Source organism: Ambystoma mexicanum, chromosome 4q (genome assembly GCF_040938575.1).
Source record: "Ambystoma mexicanum isolate Mex_15411 chromosome 4q, UKY_AmexF1_1, whole genome shotgun sequence".
Lineage (NCBI taxonomy): Eukaryota > Metazoa > Chordata > Amphibia > Caudata > Ambystomatidae > Ambystoma > Ambystoma mexicanum.
The window spans coordinates 1129818636-1129836449 of NC_090928.1; the positions used below are offsets into that span (position 1 = coordinate 1129818636).

The window sequence follows — 17814 nt, forward strand, 5'->3', positions numbered from 1 at the left end:
CAGAGAGGCGATGCACCTCTGGTTCTGGGCAATTCAAGGAGGAATCTCCCTAGCTGCAGTTTATCTGGCCGGAAAGGAGAACACAGCGGCGGATGTTCTGAGCAGGCAGAGCGCAGTCTCCCATGAGTGGGAACTAGCTCAGGAACTCCTTCAAGAGGTCTTTGCCCTTTGGGGAACCCAGCAAGTAGATCTGTTTGCGACATGTGCCAACCGGAAATGCGAGCAGTACTGCTCAAGGGAATTTCCTCCGAGAGGAGCTCTAAGGGGATGCGTGGTGGTGTATTGGGAATTCCCACTACTGTATGCGTTTCCTCCAGTCCCCGTCATTCCTCAAGTTCTCAGGTCTCACATGATCCTAGTTGCTCCGGATTGGGCCAGGAGATCATGGTACCCGGATCTTATGGAAATTTCCATCTGTCCTCCGATGCGTCTTCCCAAAGGGAGGATCTTCTCTCGTGAGAGGAAGGTTGGGTTCTCCATCCAGAGGTCAGGACTCTCAACCTTCACGCATGGTTTCTGAAAGGTTGAGAATCATGGATTGGGACCTTTCGGATGATGTAATGGAGGTGTTGCTTTCGGCCAGGTGGCCAGCAACAAAGTCTCTGTACCGTTGCCGTTGGAAAAGGTTCTGCAACTGGTGCAGAGAGAAGAATGTTAATCCTTTTCAGTGTTCAACTCTGGATGTTCTATTCTTTTTGCTTTCTTTAGCCCACAAGGGTCTTCAGGTGGGGACCATTAAAGGTTACCTAGCAGCGCTCTCAATCTTTAAGCGCTCATCCGAGGAATGCTCTTATTTTAAGATTCCTTTGGTTACTCCATTTCTAAAAGGGCTCATGAATGTGTTCCTGCCTTCACCATTTCAGGTTCCGGTTTGGGACCTCAACTTGGTCTTGAGGTTTCTGATGGGTGCTCCATTTGAACCATTGCACTCATGCCCGTTGAGGTTGTTAACCTTCAAGACAATTATGTTGGTTGCTCTTACATCTGCACGTCGAGTGAGAGAGTTGCAGGCACTTTCTTCCAAGCCACCCTTTACTGTATTCTACAAGGAGAGGGTTGTGTTGAGAGTCAGATCCTCCTTTCTACCTAAGGTGGTTTCAGACTTTCATTTGAGTCCGAAAATTGTGCTACCTGCCTTCTATCCTCCTCCGCATCCTAGTAAGGAAGAGGAAAGGCTTCATAGGTTGGACCATAGGAGAGCTTTGAGCTTTTATATTTCCAGAATGTCCAAGGTGAGAGTGGATGGCCAGCTCTTTGTGGGGTACACTGGACACAAACTAGGCCAGGTGTGCCTAAGCAGACCGTGTCTAGAAGGATCATCCTCACTCTTTCTGAATGCTACACTTTAGCGTTCAAGGTCCCTCCTGAGGGCTTGCATGCTCATTCAACCAGAGGCATGGCTACATCGACAGCCCTGCAGAGGTGTGTCCCTATAAAGAACATATGTGTTGCTGCAATGTGGTCTTCGATAAACAAGTTTACCAAGCATTATTCCCTGAATACTTCCCATGCTCAAGATGTGGCGTTTGGGAAGGCAGTCCTTTATTCTGCCCTTTAATTTCAAATCTTACTAAATTCTTCACCCTCCTCCAATCATGGATACTGCTTTGGGAGTCTGTCAAAGATGAGGAATACGTTGGAGGACAAAACCCATTCATAAAACTAAATCTATTAACTTTCTAGATCTGAACATTTTTGTGAAGGAGGATCACCTGGAAACAAGAACGTTCCGAAAACCAACAGAAGTTAATTCAATCTTACATGCACAAAGTTGCCATCAACGTTCAACCATCCGCAACATTCCCTTAGGGGAATATATACGCGCCAGACGGAACTGTGAGAATGACCGAGCCTTCCGACAAGAGTGTAACCTGCTGAGGGGTCGATTCCAACAAAGGGGTTACCCCAATAAGTGGATACAAAAAGCATTTGAGAAAACCAAAAATTTGCAACAAAAGGATACATTAATCCCAAGAAAAAGAGAGGAAGACCAACAGAGGAAACTTATGTTTGTGACACAATATAACAAAGATCATCACCTTATTAGAAAAACGTTGCAGAAGCATTGGTATTTGTTACAATTGGATGAAAATTTGAATACATTTCTTGACAATACTCCCAATATGATATTCAAGAGAGCTAATACACTCAAATCAATAATTTGTCCATCCCTATTACCAGAGCCAACAAGAAATAATCAAACTACATGGCTCACCCAAACGGAGCCTGGTTTCAGGTAATGTGGATACTGTTCAATGTGTAAATTTGCTGGAGACAAAATTACCTATATAGAGGGTAACAATGGACGAAAGTTTGTGATAAATCAGTTCATTAACTGCAGATCTAAATATGTGGTCTATGTGATCGGATGCGTTTGCAAGAAATTGTATGTAGGGAGCACCATAAGGGAATTGCGCATTAGAATCAGGGAACATCTAGCTAAAATTGGGAGTCAGGATTCCACCCTGCCACTGGCGACACACTGGCAAAAGAATCACCAACTAGATGATAAATCTGATATTCAGTTTTTCGATATAAAACAAGTTAATATGAATAAGAGGGGCGGTGACAGAATGATGGCATTGCGCCAGGCAGAAGCGCAAATTATTTGTTTTTTTAATGCAACCGTATGGGGTTTGAATTTAGATGCAGAAATGGCATCTTTTTTGTGAATGCACCTAATAGGAATACGATGTATTAATGTGATGTTCCAACTATCATGTGTAATATGCGAAGTACTACCACTCCTGTTAGTTGTAGAAGAAACAGTTATGAACGTAAGGTATTTAAGTTTGGGATATCTGGATCCGGTACAAGTCAAAATGTGTATACCCCTTTAAGGGTTTTCTATCAAACAGGACTGCTGATCGCGCATTACCTAGACTTTTAGGTATCTTTTGAGTGAATTGTCATTTTAGAATTATACATATATTGTGTTTTGTCTTACAATGATTAATAGAGAGATATTGAATTAATGCACAATTAGATTAGCACAGCTAGCGGAATGGATACGTTGCTTAGTAACACCTTGAGGCGCATAGTTACGGCGTCTGGTTGTCATGGGGACACATAAAGTAGCGCCAAAATGGCGCCGGCTTAGATCGAGAGAAGCCGACGCGTGAGACTGTCCTGCTAACTGGCGAGTGAGTAACTCTTACAATACAGAGTTCTGACAATGTGGTTGAGGATTTTCCTCAAAGATTGACACATAGCTGTTTGGGCTGGTTAGAATGTCATAAACTGGGATTAATGTTTACTCGTGATAACGCTGCATGGCGTAGTGCTATGCGCTTATAACTGTATGGAGACCGTTGCATTTGGACAAAGCAATATGCTTGAATTAACATGAGGTGTAATCTTACTTACCTTTAATCATAGTATATGAGATGAACTAATTAATAACGTATCTGAACCGCACAGTGCACCAGATGTGTGGAGATACATTAGAATAATAGTAATGAGAAACTGAGCAATGCCAGCAGAATTAAATGCAATTTTAGACGGAATGCCAGCTAAACTATGCTTTTTGATATTATTATACAATTTTGGGGATCTCAAAAGAAATATGATACAGACTTTCTTTCCCGTCAATTTTTCTTTTCATATGAAATAGACTACAACAGGATTTAACCCTTTATAATTGCGAAGAGTGAGGAATCATTGAACACCCTAGTGGGTAAGTCTTTACCTGGAAGCTCTGTGACCTTTGTGGTTGAGTATATAATATTTAGGTATTGTTCCTTACTCACATTACATTTGTTGCCTTTTCTCTCTTCCTGTTTGTTTCTCCTGCATCCACACCACCACTTGGGTAGTTATGCATTTTTTCATTTTTTTTAATTTTGAATATGTATGATGTAATAAATTGCAATGTGAATGTTTTTTAGGTTAAATCTAAGTATTAATTTGTCCAAGCCCTATTTTGAGAAAGGCCTTTGATGGCCGAAACACGTGTAAAGCAAGGGCGAGTGTGATAGCAAATCAATATAAATAAATTCAAGTATTTGAAATAAGGCGCAATTTCCTGGACTCTCCTTCATGCGGTTGCATGTTATTTGTTCATATATTAGACGGTTTTACCTGTGGCTTACCGTCAGTCCAGTGATCTGCGACAACAATACTGATTTTTCTGGGAAAACGAGAATTTGTTGCACCTATTTTCAAGCATCAAGAGTTACCCAACAGACCAGCTGTAACCCTAAGCTCAGTTCACCTGTTCCTCATTCGTAGAAGAAGTTACTTACCTCTGGTAACGTTCTTTCGACTGCATGTTCTTCCAACGTATTCCTCATCGCCCTCCCAACTTACCCCTCTGTAGAATTCCCCATGCTATTACAGCTTTCGTTCCAACAAGGGTGAGTATGGTCAGGCCCGATTTATGGCCACTTCTGCTACACAAGGATGGGTAAAAGACAATAACTGAGGCTACGGGCACCGTGCATGCTACTTATAACATCCAATGACGTCACCCTCAACAGAGGCCTTCGAGGGACATCGACCCGACACCCTCAACGCAGGGTGCCCTCTGCTGGAAAATTTCCGAAGCAACTGAGCTGTGGACACTACATGTCAAAGATGAGGAATACGTTGGAGGAAGATCCAGTCGAACGTTAGCAGGGGTAAGCAACTTGTTCATCTCCATTATTTATTTTCTCTCATTGTAAATATTCAGATTTGTTAATGTTGGTTCTAATCTCTTCTTGCTTTCATTCTGGATTGATATTTCACCTCCCTTCCAGGGAACGCTATTATTCTCTTGTTCACGTTATCACAGTTACAGTTCGGCTTTATTGCAGTTACAGTCAGGATTTATCAGGTTTACTTTCACGTTTTTCTCATTCGTGCTGAGACGAGTTTTCTGTTTCATATAGTGATCGTCGGTTGCTTCTATTCTGTTTCGCCACCGCTTGGTCGAGCTGTTCTCCTCTGCGTCCTTGTTAGGCAGTTTTCGCTCTTCCTCGCAACTTCTCCGTATTTCGATGGGAGCTGTGTCGCTGGCTGCCGCTTCCCTACAGCAGTATCAGTACTGTTATCAGGGCAGGCTGCCCACCCCGACTATCTTCGCGGTCAAGCCACCCCCAACTCTGAAGCTCCACTTGACTCGGCTTCTCTAAGGCTCTTGGCTATGTTCCGTGTGCTATTTCCCAGAAACTTCGGACATTACGGGCTCTGCGCTTTGCTGCCGCTCCACCTCCTCCCAGGTTCACGTTCTCAGGGGACCTCCCCTGCTTTGACAGATGTTCCTCTCTTTCCTCTCATCCATCTTCTCTCTCTCTACCTCATCTTTTAATCCGCTTGTCACAGTGAATTGGTTGATTTTGTTCAAAGAGACAGTTTCTCTTTCTTCTGGATATTTGCATCTGTTAGCTTCGTCTTCAGCCTTTGTACTTAACATGATTTGATAGGTTGACAGTTCATACATGCCATCATGTATCTTGTTCCAGGGAGTTCCTCACAGGAATGGGAGTCATTGTCCCCTAAGGGGGAGTCTCTCCCAGTGAGGTCCCACTTGCATCGACCCCTAAGGAGGGTATTGCGGAGCAGGCTCACCTCCCTAGGCTCGCGGGGGAATCCCACTTGGGCTCAAGAGACAAATTCCTTCGATTCATCACAGCACATACTCAGTTCTCAATGCACAGACATTCTTGAAGAATTGAATAAATTTGAATATATATATATTGCTAGTCTTTCCTGTAGGAGCCAGTGTGAACAAATAGTCTTTGTTTCCAACTCTGGAGCAAACTACATAAAGCTGACCATGAGAAAAGCAAGAATCCCGTAAATCAGTTCCAGCTACTTTGAGTTGGAGCATTGAGATTGCGCAGCAACATTATTGGTGTCCCGATCTACAGCTGAGGCAGGAGCTACTTCAAAATAAGTGCTGTATATGTGTAGGGCTGAAGTGTGTAAGCTGGATGTGCCATACCCGTACATGTACGGCTGAAGTATGTAAGCTGCGTACTGTTGAGATGGCATACATTCATCAACTTCCGTGGCAAATTAAGTTTCTGTAATTATCATGAGAGATTTGCCACAATGTGACGGACAACGTCATTGCTGACACTTTTGAAGAGACATGCAATGTTTCCTGTCACCCGCATTACTACAAAAGCACTGTATTGTTTAACCTGCATGACTTCAAAAGTGACTGCCGCTAACGTCAGCTGGAATGCTGATAGTGTGGAAACTTTAGGAACAATGAACTGCTGAAATGTTCATGAACTAATGAACTTTAGGAACAATGAACGTAGAACTATGGCAGAAATATGGCGCGCAGTACCACATGGCAGGGGTAAGCATTGCAGACCGCTTATAAAGAAAAATCAGAAAAAGGTATATGTTATACTTGTTACATTGTCTACACCATGGAACTTACCCACATGCTAAATTTCAGGTTTGTAGCATGTTGGGAAGTATGCTGAACATTTCAAACAGACACACATACATGGTGTGTGTGTGTGAGCGCGCGCGTGCGTGCGTGCGTGTAAATAGATAGATAGTGGCAGCCTAGGTCCCACTGCTCCTAAGACTAAAAAGATCAAAGAAAATTGCTTCCTGTATGTGTTTGATGTGCACCCACTTAATGAGATTTTTTTTTTAATTATTTTTTTTTCAAATGCTTAAATACTTAATGGGTTTACGTTATAAAATGCCTTGCAATTGAATACGCAAATTATCACAAGATGGAGAACTAACGCAAATGATTAATTCCGAACGGAAATGTTCATCTCCCTGCTGCCCAGGGCACAATGAAATTGACGCATAGGAAAAACCACACATATAATGGTGGTGCTTCAATGACATCTGGGCATCAGTGCAGAAAACACACTGCTAAAGAGCTACTTGGCATGCATCTTTAGTGTCATTCCGGCAATATGCAGATCTTTGACTAAATTGCTTCATAAGAATGACACATTTTCACCAATGGCATGAGGACACACCACTGCCAGAAGCGCAGACCAGACCATCATGGTCCCTCGGACAGCGCAGTCAACTTGATTGTGACGTCTTTCCAGAGAGATCCTGCACCACGTCTTAACTGGTTTTCTAGGGGCGGAGAATGTGGTGATTTGGGGGCAAGCAGTGCAAGGTATCCCTGGTAATGTGAGAAACAGGAAAGGGGTATTTGTCTTTCTTTTCTCTCTGCCGTGCAGCTCCTCACCAGCGCAGAGCAAGTGCCTGGGACACAAAGGCAGATGAAGAACTTCACCAAAAGCCTCTCCCAAAATGCATTCTTACACAGCAGCTACCCGCATTGCACAGCACAGACCCAGAAGGACTCCTACAGTCATTACATCTTAATGTCACAAGGATTCATAATATTAATTACACTCATCAAAGGAAAAATATCAAAAACAATGTTAAAAAGAAGCAACACTGGGATTCTCAAATTTAAATAGGACAGATTGAATTCTAGGACACCGGTAGCAATAAACCAACAATGAGTTGGAGAAAACACTTTGTAAAATACACAAAAAGCATATCGGAAGTATTCAAACGACGAAAACAAGAGTATGATTAATTTCATACGGATCAATCAAGGGACATTGTCATCGTCTGCTGTAGAATCCGCACCTTCACAGACTCCTCAAGCAGCACGAGACAGCACGAGACCGCACTGCTGGCAACGCCTCATATTTTGTAACTGAACATTCAGAAAATCTGAAAAGGAGATCATTTCTCATTTTTAGAAAGCCAACACCCAGCGAGATCAACCACGGCTTGAAAGAAAGTGGAAGAAAGACCCCTGCATCAAGCGCTGTACTGAATCAAAAACTTCAGTGCTGTGATTATTGAGGATAGCTAGTCTCACTCCAGCAGATCTGTAAGGCAGGTGCTTCCTGCAAGGCCTTGCTTAACATACTAAAACGGTATTACCCAGTTTCCTCGCAGGACAAATTTATCGAGACCCATTTGCTCCCAAAGTCTTTACTATATTTTTTTGCAAAATGTAGATGGGGTTGTGTTTATGGATTTATAAAGGTGGGGAGTGTGGGGTGTGTGGAAGGTGATGAGGACCGCCCCATGCATTTGATTTGTAGTAAAATGTGGTAAAATTCGAGAAAATGGGCTTCAAGCAAATTGCTGCGAGTAAATGTCATAGATCCACTTAAACAGCTAGAAAATCTTCATTCAACTATTAAGCCAGTTGAGGCCTCCAGATCATGGTGTAACGATCTGCAGGATTATTTTATGGAAAGAAACCATGACAATTAGGAAAAAGTTCTCAACGTCCCGGCAGGCTGTCCCCATGAAGGCCCATCCATCCGGCCTCAAAACATCTATTCTCTCAAGTGTGGTGTTTGACCCTCCATAAATATTCACTCGGACTCCCAAGTTAAATCCAGGAGTGTTTATTGTCATTGTTACAACAGTTCAAAATGTCTGTCAGTACTCAGAAAGGGATGCTTGGGTCTACCAGGTTCATCGGGAAGTTTGGCGCTAGGGCTGTCCCTCTCTCTCTACTACCACAGCCTTTTCCCTAGCCCAGTCATCCGTAACAGGGATGTTAGTTGTATTGACAAGTGATCCCTACTGTCTACAATACTTCCTTATGGCCACATGGGTTGTCCCTAAAACGATGGCTAGCTGCCTCCCTAGGGGTCTTCAAGTTGTCCATTACCTAATCCACTTAGATTTCTAAGGGTGTTATCGGCTGGTGCCTCCTTTCACCCGGTTCCACCTGCTCTTCTGGCACACACAGTTTCACCTGACGCTTCTCTTCACTGGGCCCCAAGATGTTCTCTTCCCGCCATTCGCTGTCCCTCTGGTCTCCCACTCCTTCTTTCCGCTACCACCCTTTGATCTTACTTCTCTTTCTACCCTTTGTCTAACTATCCGCTTTATCTCCAACAACCACTCTACTACCACCTCCACTGTTATACCTTCTTCCCTCCTTCTTCCTGTTCTACTTCTAAGCCTCTTGCTATTCTTCTGTTATAATCTCTTTCTCTCTACTCCAACCAACACTCCTGTTCTGTTCTACTACACCCTGTCGATCTTTGTACTCTCCCTCTACTACTATTCCTTCTTCGGTCTTAATGCTATCACTCCACTACCTTTTCCCCCTCTAGTCTTATTCTTCTCAACCACTTACACTACTAGTTACTACCCCTCCCTCTGTCTTCTACTCTGCTACTACCACTGCCTCTACTCTGTCACTTTCCAATGTACTCCTTACTCCCACTGTCAAATACTCTACAGACCATCTCTGTCCAAAAGCCTCCACACTCCTTTTATTCTTGCCTCCTCTGGTCTCTCGGACATCCTCCTCCACCTCCTGTTCTCACCCGACTAAACCACACTGCATAACCAGCAGGTTTTCCTTTACATACCCAAACCTCTCACAGGATTGGTCCACTATCCCTAACCAATCACTTACCTGGCTGAAGAGGGTGTGGCAGGGGAAGGGTTTGGTGAGACTTAAAAGAGCTTGTAATCTCCGCCCGTTTCTGGAGTACTGGCTGCTGCATCCTGTGGTGTCCCACGGTAGTTGATGGCGCCAGGCAGGTTTGCGCAGCCCGGCCTCTCTACTTCGGTTGGTGGTGTCTGTTTCCTGGGTCCGGTGGGGCTTGTGAAGGCCCTGCTGCCACCGTCTCCTGCAGGTTCCTCCTTCTGCTTCTCTGGGTCTCCTTGCAGCATTGGAACAGCCACCAATTTGGGTAAGAAGGGGCAGGGAGGGGCTTGTCCTCTCTCAGCCACCTTGGGATGGTGTTGGGGAGCAGACTCGCTCCCCTCTTTACAATGCCTGGAGACAGGCTGTATCACACTAGCAACTGTCATTGCCTATCATATACATTGTGTCATATACCTATAATATGAACAGCACTAAACTCCAAGCCTTCCCACATAAGCCTGTAGCCACAAATGACTCATTCCTGTTAACTTTGACAAAGAAACAGTTAACAAATGTGCATTCGACTATTGACTTTGTCAGCCATCCCTTCTCATGCACAGTTGGAAAAATACAGAACATTACTGAATCGTCTCAGAAGGAATTATGGGGTTAATGTGTTTACTGGAAACAAAAAAATGTTGCTGTGTTTAGAAAATACATTTATTTCCTTCTATGCAGAAAGCACAACGTAAGCGACTGCCTAAGCAACACATCTATCTGCTAACATTGTCCTGATGATACATAATTTATCAAAACATCTTTTTGTTTTGCTTTAACAAGTACATGGTCGCTTTATCAGTAGTGTTATTGCATTGCACATAGCAACTTGCTAGCACTGTTATTAAAACAGTAGCAGAACAATTCAGATAAAAATGTAATATTTTTTAACCAAGGGGCTTATTTTGAAATTATTTAATTGCAAGTTGCGAACATATCTGATGTTCATAAACAAAAGAACACAATTCCAGGGCAACATTGATAAGACACTAACCAAGATATAATGCTTAATTAGGACACGCTGACAGTAGAAAATGTTATGAATAAAAGCTCTGAAGTCTTTATCATTTGGCATAAGCCCATCTTGTTTAAACATAAGTTCAAACATAAGCGACATAGAACAACAAGACTGGTTTCAATGTAAATGTAAACAAACAAGATGTTTTGTTCTACTGTTCCTACTGATTACATGAATGACACCATTATCTGTTAGAATGTGATTGGCTAACAGGGGAACAGGGGTGGGACTTTAATAATAAGCTGTTTCAGCTGCCTATAGGAGTTCATGATATCTCACCAAAGGCTTAACCTTTGTGGCAGCCCCGCTGGTCTACAAGATCTTGACCCATGTGCGTAAAAAAAGCGAGCAGCTTTAATGAGTAGTCCAAGACTGTAAATGTAGTATGGGGTCCTAAAACTGGCACTTTTCTAATTTTTCCAAATTATGATTTTTAATGCTCGCATCAAGAATTTGGAGGCACAACTAATTTACAATGCCTTTGAAACAAACAGCAAACATATTTCAGATGCCTTCACCCAAAGACAGTAAACTACTCCTGGGCCTAAAAATTGGCAAATTCTAATATTTTGACTTTTTCAATATTTTAGGTGCTGAAATAAGTCATTATAACCAATTTCTTCAACATAAATATTTCTACTATTAAGAGACGCCATGATGTATTTTTATCATTTTATCTCACATACCTCTGTTTCGTCATCAATGCCAGTATGAGAAGTAAAAGACTCCTTCTTACCGGGTTGTTTTCTGGACCTGGATCCCTTCCTTTATGAGTGAAGACGGTCAGAGAAGAGGAACGGTCGACCCTGACCAGCTGCCACCTTGTTAGCCTGGAACTATCCACAGCCAAAACAAAAAACTGGTGGAATGAAGTAGGAAGTCCAGTGATGAGGGGGAAAGCCAGCGACACAACACCCCTTTTGATGGATGGCTGATAGCTCTATTGAATAATCAGGACTCCAAATGGTGAAGATGGTAAGAAGTCTCCAGAAATCCCAATAATTATGAAAGAGCAAACGAACATGTAACAAAAGTAAGTAAAAAAAGGAACTCGAAAAAAGGATTGGACCAAAGCATGGAAAACAGGCACCGTAGGAGGAATGGTAAGGGCAGGAAATTACAGGCATTGCAATAGGTAGCATAATACCTCTCATGAATGCGCATGCGGGAACACGAGGGCTGCAACGCATCGAACGCGCTGCAAAGACACACCAAAGCAAAGATGCAGTGGCAGTGGCCACCCTCTAGGAAATAAAGACAAGACTGCTGAAAGCGGTCGGCAGATAACGTGGTGGCAATGCATAATGGCTGCCCCCTCCTCCACCAATGCCACAATGATCACCGGGAAGCCGTGACATTTTAGCTATTCAATCTTCCTTGTGCTGGTGAGACACTGTTCTTATTTAACTGTCTATAGAAGGACCTCTAATCAGGGCTTTAACCTTTGGCACCTAATGGGTTATTCAGAGGTTGGTCTGTATAACCTCACCTCTTCCCTGCTGTCTTGCCAATCCACAGCATCACAACTGTGAGTAGATTATACATTTTATTGTGCCACAACGGCTACATACACATTTGCCATCAGTAGTAGGAGCCATCAACATTTTCAAAGAGTAGGATCCTGGGTATCTACTCTACTACTTTACTGCTAATATTAGGAACTGTATATTGTTTGACAATTCTATTTTTAATGCTCATATATTAACTATAATAGAGATTAAATATATTCAAATATTAAATAAGAGAGTGCGAATATTATTAATGTGATTCTATTTATGAGTATCAAATACACTATGCTGCAAGTGCAAACATTGGTTGGTTTAGTGCTAAAACAGTGCAGGTACGATATTGATAACATGTAAGGTTTATCATTCACAAAAGGGTAATTCGCTTGATACATAGAAGCTGGACTCACAACAATATTGCTTTTCAAAAGTAAGCCTGTCAAGTGCTTAGGGGTAGAAGTGTCTAAAGCAGAGTGATCCAGCGTTCTTCAGTGCGTAGCTGTAGGTGAAGTGCCGTATTCATATTTTATGCTTCCCTGGGCCCAACAAAGTGCATGGGCCCTCGTTCTCCACTTTACTCCACCCTTTCACCGGACTGCAAGCCCATTCACCCCTGCTTTTTATAGAGAGTTATTGTGTATGTCAGTCAGCCACACTCGAGGTAGGAACACCCTTTAAACAGTAAAATAAGTAAATACAATTGCAGGCCCACACATTGGTTTAATTAACAATTAGCCGGATGAAAGGGCAGGAATTGCACACAGTAACATTTGCTATGATTCCCAGCATTTATTTCTACGTTAATTTATATAGATAGCTCACACTATTAAAAGCTTGTGGACCATGTTAATGCACACATGGACAATAACATAAACAACAGTAGACAACTAAGTGGTTATTACCAGAACCTAGTAGTAAAGCCTATCAAAGAGAAGCATATGCACTTAAAACGAACAAGAAACATAAGGATCACCTATTTATGCAAATGACATTTTTCTCCAGCAATAGAGGCTCAGAAGAGGCTGAGCTTTACCTTCACTGTTCCAAAGTCTCTTGACAATAAATACGCAGAACTATCTCAGGAGGCAATTTGTAGGGGAAAGGAGGGGTATCAAGCTCACACAAAAGTCAAATGTGTACAAAGGCTGCCTGATAGCAGAAATGGTGCATCCGATTAATGTATTTCTTTCTTTATCAACTTACTTTGAAAAAGTGTGACTGCGTGCGCGCGGGCGCGTGCAATTGATCCTGATGTTTTTAGATGAGTGTCTTCTAGCCTGAGCACATGCAAGATTTCTCCCTGGCTGTGTCCAGGCCAGTATATACATGCATCCCCCCCATATGTTAAGCGCTCCATCCAACACAGACATATCACCCTCTCAAATCTCACTCCTTACCCCTGAGGAACACTACCCTACAGAAACAAGCATTGGCAAAGGCAACAGTTTGGGCTTTTGTTTAGGTATGTGATAGGTATTTGCTAAGCCCTGATATTATGGTACTACCTGGCCATAAGATGGAAAATGTTGTGATTACCTGGACATATGAGCAGTGCCTATATATAAGCCCCAACTACTGGCTTTCTCAATGCATGTTTTTAACAAGGCTTCAGTGCAAGGAACAGATAATTATCAAGTGGCTACAGCAACACCTGGTTAAGACATGTTTAATACACTGTTGCAATTAAGCCTTTAACTCTCAACAGACTGCTTAGAATGAACTTTGGCAGGCTAAAGTTTGATCGTACTGCTTGATAGAGTGAGCTCAACAAGTTCCCAGAGAGTGTGTTTTGGGCAGGGAGGCTGGTAGTGGGAGGGAATGGCCATAGGAATTAGCATGGCCATGGGCAGTCAATGGGTGGGTAAATAACCAAACAACACCGGTATCAGGTAATATTGTCCATGCATATAATATCACTATACATATATTGACTGGGAAACGGCATAGGCGACATTATATATGGGGACAATATATGGGGTAAATTGGAGCAGGGGTTGCGGTGGTGTCCCCCATTCTTTTAAAAAAAATAAAAAATTGCGGGGATTGCAGGGGTGTGCCCTGCATGTTCCTTATGATAATGTCTCCTCAAAAAAACGGCTCCATTGCATGGCGACATTTTTGTGGGGACATTTTCACGTGGAACCACAACACCTACAAGCTGCATTTCCCTTGTATGCCATCTCTTACCTAGCTGTACTGTATTGCAATAGTTTCAGCTTGTATGTAGCAGTTACACGCCACCTAATAGCCCAAAATAAAAGGGTATATTTGCAAACATCCATGGTCTTCTAGAAAACTGGTAGGGTGGGTGAAGTTGCAGTCACTCAGCCTGACAAGCAACAAAGTGACTCTGCCCCAGCCTTATGGGCTTCACAAAGGCAGATGCCTGTTGAAATGTCTTTAGGCTCCCCCATAGGCCAGTTCACTTGCTACTTCTCAATACACCAGAACATGTAGGCCTCTGAGGCTCCCTCTACACATACGCTCTTCAACTCTCCTTCGCCCCCTTTGACAAGCATATTAAAAGGGCTCTCTGCCTCTGTGTCCCATGTAGACTGGCTCCCCTCCTCTGTTACCCCCCATCCCGCCCCCGAGGAAAAGACCTCCAGGAAAATGGGAAGATTTCAGAAGACAAGTTTCCATAAAAGGCCAGTGCATCCTTTCCCACCTAATTCCTTCCTGGAGCACAACAAACCTTAATTCAACACTGAAACTACCCTTTCCATTTCCCTTTTCCTTGCTATGGCTGATTAGTTGTATGTTCTGTGTCCAATAGACCTTAACTCATCCTGAATGGGGATCAGTCCATATTGCTCATACAGAATCAGAACCCTGATACACACTCACCATCATCATAGTGCCTCAAATCGAACTTACTGAGCTCTGCTATCATTAATACACAAGAGCAGTGATGTTTATACATACAGAATGTATCTTACACCTGCATCCTCGAGGCACTTGATCAGATTTCGGGTCCCATCCATACGAGCATTAGCCATCGTATTGTAAAGGTATTGGGACCAGCTGTTCCACACACCTGCTGAGTATTGTGCAATTGTTATCACTTGTAAATAACACTGCACTATTATTCTGCTTATAATTTTGGGCATAAGAGGCAAACCATATTGTGATTAACAATTAAACATGACAAAAAGGGAAAGTAGGAGTAGGATAACGTTTCCACACATTGCTCTATGGCTGGCAGGTGCCTGTCTCTTCCACGCCCATGTCGTCCTATACGCTGGGAAGGCTGCCACTTTCTCAATAAAGCAGCCTCTGCTTGCCTCTCCTTCTCCCACTTGCACTAAAAGGAGCAGTGATGTCAGGCTCTTTGGCCTACAGCCAACACCTTCTCAACTAGTACCCCCTGGACCCACTCAGGCAGACTGGCAGGGCAGAGCTAGCCACTGGTTGCCCTGGCTGACATAACATGCTTTACCCAAACCCTACCAGTCTCAACCTACCAATTGCACAATCTTCCACAGTGCACACAACCCCCGCTCACAGACCAGGAGGGCCTATGCCAGCCATCCTGCCTTTCCTTCTGTGTGCCACACAAGCACATGTCCTCAGTGCAGAATGCTGGCAGCCGGTCTTGCCTTACCTTCCTGGATGAAGTCTGCACTCTGCCGCTGAAGCAGGAGTCGAATAGCAAGAAAGTAGTCGCGAGCAGCAAACATTTCAATATTAGACACAAGTGGCCTGCCCAGCAGACTGCACTTGAGTGTTTACCTTACAACTCTGTGCACAGCTCCCCAGGTTCAAAGAGGGCTTCCCTCCCACTGCCGGTGCTTTTATTCGGTGCCCATATGCTGCGTGTGTTGACTGCGCCGTCGATGATCCTTCCTCGCTGCTACCCATATAGAGCGCATATAGAGCGCATAGAGCGCGCGCGCACAAGAGAAGGATCTCTATTGGTGCATCCACTCGTGCTGGATAGGACTCGTTGCCATTATGTGCCACAGCAATGTCATGATTTTCACCATGCAAACCCATGTCAGCAGCCCCACTCTAAAGAGCACATGCAAACGCGCTGCCCCAAGTTTCGAATTCTGGCTACACATAATAATGCGCCGCCTCTTTCTATACATCCCTGGCCGTGCAGCGCTATTCTCTGATGCAAAACCTGCCACAGCCCCAAGTGGGCATTTAGAGTGCCTTTGGGGTGGAGGTTAGGCTCTGGCATGCAGGGTGTGATGCCATTCATGACACTACAAAAGCAGCCTCAGCTGCCAGTGAGCACCAGGCTGGATGAGGTGTTGGGGGTGTCAGAAGGTAAATGGGTGTATTCCTTCCTACAGAGTAGACTTGCAGGAGTCGAAGCGAATGCTTTGGAGTCTGTTGCACCCAGTGTCACATGCAGAGTTCTAGTCTCGGGAGGATAGCTGCAGGGCAACGCGCTCACCTTGGAAGAAAGACGACGTGGATTAACAAAGGTTTGCTCCCCGGGTCTGCGCTTAGAAACCTCTCCCGCATTCTAAATCACCAATTACAATGTAGTGCCCCTTCCGTTTAACATTTGGGTTAGACCTCTAGATGGCACCCTGATGACATGCAGATCATCTTAAGGATGGCAGGGATGAGACCTTTTCCACATCTTGATCATTGGCTGCTGATGTGCCGGCTGAGCCCCAACTCATCCTTTGACCCAGAAGCTGGTTCCTGATAAGGCTCTGCTCTCAGGTAAACAGAAATCAGCTGAGTTCACAATGTACATTATTTCTACAACCAACCAGTCACAACCCTTGGTCGTGACTCTGGAATAGGTAGACTCCACCGGTCCAATCATGTCCAATCTGAAATCAACTGCGTTACTTTGAACTTTCCATCGAAGGAGAAGAGCTAAACTACATCAGTGCATTTTCTCAGAGCCTCGGAAATGGCCTCAGTGCTATAAGGTGTTGCTCAGTTCTGCTGCTATCATCGCCTCTAGCATTCCTTGACATACACAAATCCTGCACTAGCCCCCCCCCCAGAGCTAGAATCCCACTCAAGGTTGTCACTATGACTCAAAACGTCTATGACACAGTCCCCATGCACCTGCGTGATAGGTTCAACTAGTATTCTCTGCCAAGAAGACTTTACTCCTCCTGCAACTAATATATATTTGTCATCTCACAAATTAAATGGACCAGGGCCTTGGGGTCTTCGTTCCAGGCCCTGGTACTGGCAGCCAAACCCGGGAGGTTTGGGCAGAGGAGATCCAGCTCAACCCCTGGTTGATCGCAGCAGGAATCCAAATTCTGCTGGAATAAGTCCTCTCCCTACTTGCTTACCAAAACCTAGATACCTGCTGCTGACATTAAATTAACTATCTCACTTCCAGAAAGGTAATACAACTATACTCTTCAATGAGGCTTTTACCTGAACAAGATTTGCCAGATATGGTTGAAAAAACGAGCGGATTATGCCAGCCACTCGGCGGATGCAACAGGGTAAAGGGGTGGGACCAGAGGTTACAGGAATAGACTCTTCACTTGGGCACTGTGAAGACATCCCCGACCATGTTCAGGCTGTGTACCCGAACCCCTGACCCTCTAGCAGCCTTACAATCATCAGGTGCCCTGTCACAAAGCGTGTTTCTGCTACAGGAACCTTAATGCATACAGTGTGGATGGCACCTGGCATGTCTCAACCCACATTCTCACAGGGATTGAACCAGGTAAGGAATTCCACATTCTACTGTGTGACCCAGTACATACTCTTTCATTCTGACCAATCACTGGGTTCCCCAACATACTGGATGCCATGGACTGCACCCATATACTGTGGGTGCCATAGGCCTGGAAACACGTCAGATCAAATTGGAAAATGCACCAGGCAATGAATGCCAACATAACTTGCAATGTTAACCTGACCACCAGGCGTTACGCTGCAGAATAGCAGCTTGCCCACCG

General features: G+C 44.0%; 1 protein-coding gene and 1 long non-coding RNA gene across 2 annotated transcripts in view; one reads left to right on the forward strand and one right to left on the reverse strand.

Moving 5' to 3' along the window:
- The window catches only part of CNIH3 (cornichon family AMPA receptor auxiliary protein 3), a 1135308-nt gene that overhangs the window by 88745 nt on the left and 1028749 nt on the right, over positions 1–17814 (reverse strand). The gene's annotated exons all lie outside the window — the stretch shown is intronic.
- The window catches only part of LOC138468240 (uncharacterized), a 79491-nt gene that overhangs the window by 59974 nt on the left and 1703 nt on the right, over positions 1–17814 (forward strand). The gene's annotated exons all lie outside the window — the stretch shown is intronic.